A 3,133-nucleotide genomic window follows, 5' to 3' on the forward strand; every position below is an offset into this window, starting at 1 on the left:
TTGTATGTCATAAGGAAATAGATGAATAAACCTCAAAATAATCAATAAAAGTTATACCAGAACAGAATAGCTCCTATAAACATCAACGTGCATATTCCAGGAAGTAAGTATGAAAACACGAAACCGCAAAACCATTTAAATTCAATTATAGGCAGAAAACATATAAATATGGTTACAGAGTAACTTTTAATAATGAAAAATATCTAAAATATACAGAAACATGTAAAAACATATGATGCTTGTATGCACAGATGTCCATTCACCAATGGGAGAATTGCAAGTGGAAAAATTACAAGCTCCAATAAGTAAACTCAAAGTACTGAAAGTATCCATTAATTAATAGCAAACCTACCACCATGGCGACATGAAAGGGCAAATTGAACAAAACATAGAAACCTTACAGATACCTGAATAGCAAAGCATCAAAACTGGAAATGTAACCAGATAAAAAAATAGCATACACAAATATGTAATATATAGTTTAAACACGTAGATACAATGGAGTAGATGACCTAAAAGAAAACAAAAATATGTATATAAAAGAGAGAACCATATCATGATTTGGTTAGCAGTGATAACTGTATTACCAGCAGTAGCATCAATGAATATAGAAAAATGGTCATACACGTTGTCAGAATGTTTATACTGAAATATTAAAATAATATTATATTTATGGAATTATGCAAACATCTATGTTTCAGGAGATTTTTACATTTTTCCACAAATACAATCAAGTAATTCAAGTTCGTTTATCCGTGCTATTTTGAAGACAAGTGATAACAACGATATGCCAAAAATATATATATTTATTAACTAAAATTCAGTGTAAAATAATATCAGGTATATTTTGTGATAATACAAAAATGTATATACTTTCAAATACCAAATATATATATATATATATATATATATATATGGGAATACAAATGATAATTACATTTTTACCACACTCTTATTACACAATACCATATTTCAATACTTGAATGATAACTTGGTAAATTTAGACATGGTAACTTTTAGTGAATAGCTTTCTGTATCTCCACTGGACTTATATAAACAACTAGGTGTTGACTTTAGCACTGTGGTTCCTTCTCAACACAAACAGACCTTAAAACTTACACTTTAACCGATCCAGCCCCGGAAGATTTGGCTGCTGAATGACCGGGCCATTTTTTGCGATTCAGCACTGCGTCGCTTTAACTGACAAGTGCGCGGTCGTGCGACGCTGTACCCAAACAAAATTGACATCTTTTTTTCCCCACAAATAGAGCTTTCTTTTGGTGGTATTTGATCACCTCTGCGGTTTTTATTTTTTGCGCTATAAACAAAAAAAGAGCGACAGTTTTGAAAAAAACACATTATTTTTGACTTTTTGCTATAATAATTATCCCCAAAAAATATATAAAAAAACATTTTTTTTCCTCAGTTTAGGCCGATACGTATTCTTCTACATATTTTTGGTTAAAAAAAAAAAATCGCAATAAGCGTTCATTGATTGGTTTGCACAAAAGTTATAGTGTCTACAAAATAGGGGATAGTTTTATGGCATTTTTATTAATATTTTTTTTTTTTTTTTTTTTACTAGTCATGACTGCGACATTATGGCGGACAGATCGGACACTTTTGGCGCTATTTTGGGACCATTCACATCTATACAGTGATCAGTGCGATTAAAAATGCATGGATTACTGTGTATATGTCACTGGCAGTGAAGGGGTTAACCACTAGGGGGCGCTGTAGGGGTTAAGTGTGTCCTAGGGAGTGATTCTAACTGTGGGGGGGAGGGGCTATGTGTGACATGACACTGATTACCGCTCCCGATTACAGGGAGCGGTGATCAGTGTCCTGTTGCTAGGCAGAACGGGGAAATGCTTGTTTACATCAGCATTACCCTGTTCTTCCTCTCAGTGAGACGATCGCGGGTATCCCCGTGGACATCGAGTCCGCGGGACCCGCGATCACACTCACGGAGATCGTGGCGAACGCACGCCCGCAAGCCGCTTTCTAAAGGGCAACGTACAGGTACGTTAATACGCCTGTACGTGCCTTTCTGCCAACGTATATCGGCGTGAGCCGGTCGGCAAGCGGTTAATATGATTGTTATTCAAGACATAATACAACTTGCTTCATTTGTGAATAAGCCCTCTCTTGTTGCTCAATCCTGGAAACAAAAAAAATTGGGTCTGTGAGCTCATGGTTCCCTTATCTTGATTATTTTACTAAGTGTCCAAACCTGTAATGCCGCGTACACACGGGCGGACTTTTTCGGCAACAAAAGTCAGAGGGACGGACTTTTGACGGACTTCCGACGGACTTTCAAACGAACGGACTTGCCTACACACAATCACACCAAAGTCCGACGGATTCGTACGTGATGACGTATGACCGGACTAAAATAAGGAAGTTGATAGCCAGTAGCCAATAGCTGCCCTAGCGTCGGTTTTAGTCCGTCGGACTAGCATACAGACGAGCGGATTTTTCGACCGGACTCAAGTCCGTTGGAAAGATTTGAAACATGTTCCAAATCTAAAGTCCATCAGATTTTCGACCGAAAAAGTCCGCTGCAGGTCCGCTGGAGCCCACACACGGTCGGATTGTCCGACCGTTTATTTCCCTCTCCGTGTCCGTCCTCTCTCTCACGGGATGACAAGAGGACACACAGCTGATCTGCTCCCCCTTCTCCCCCCTCCTCTCTCCTGTGTGCTCAGCGGACAGTCAATGTGAAGCTAAACAGCTCAAATTTCCAGCGGAGCACAAAGGAGAGAGGAGGGGGGAGAAGGGGGAGCAGATCAGCTGTGTGTCCTCTGTCATCCTGAATGAGAGAGAGGACGCACGGAGTGGGAAATAAAACTGTCAATACCGGTGTCTCTGTGCTGCTGTTACCTGAGAGACACGTTCTCCGCTCAGAGCCGTGCTGTCCTGAGAAGACAGAGGACTCTGATGGGCACTGATAGGAGGCACTGATAGGGGACACTGATAGAGGACACTGATGGGCACTGATAGGGGACACTGATAGGGGACACTGATAGGGGACAGTGATAGGAGACACTGATAAGGGACACTGATAGAGGACACTGATGGGCACTGATAGGGGACACTGATAGGGGGCACTGATAGGGGATACTGATAGAGG

Source organism: Aquarana catesbeiana, linkage group LG08 (assembly GCF_042186555.1).
Source record: "Aquarana catesbeiana isolate 2022-GZ linkage group LG08, ASM4218655v1, whole genome shotgun sequence".
In the NCBI taxonomy this organism is placed as follows: Eukaryota; Metazoa; Chordata; class Amphibia; order Anura; family Ranidae; genus Aquarana; species Aquarana catesbeiana.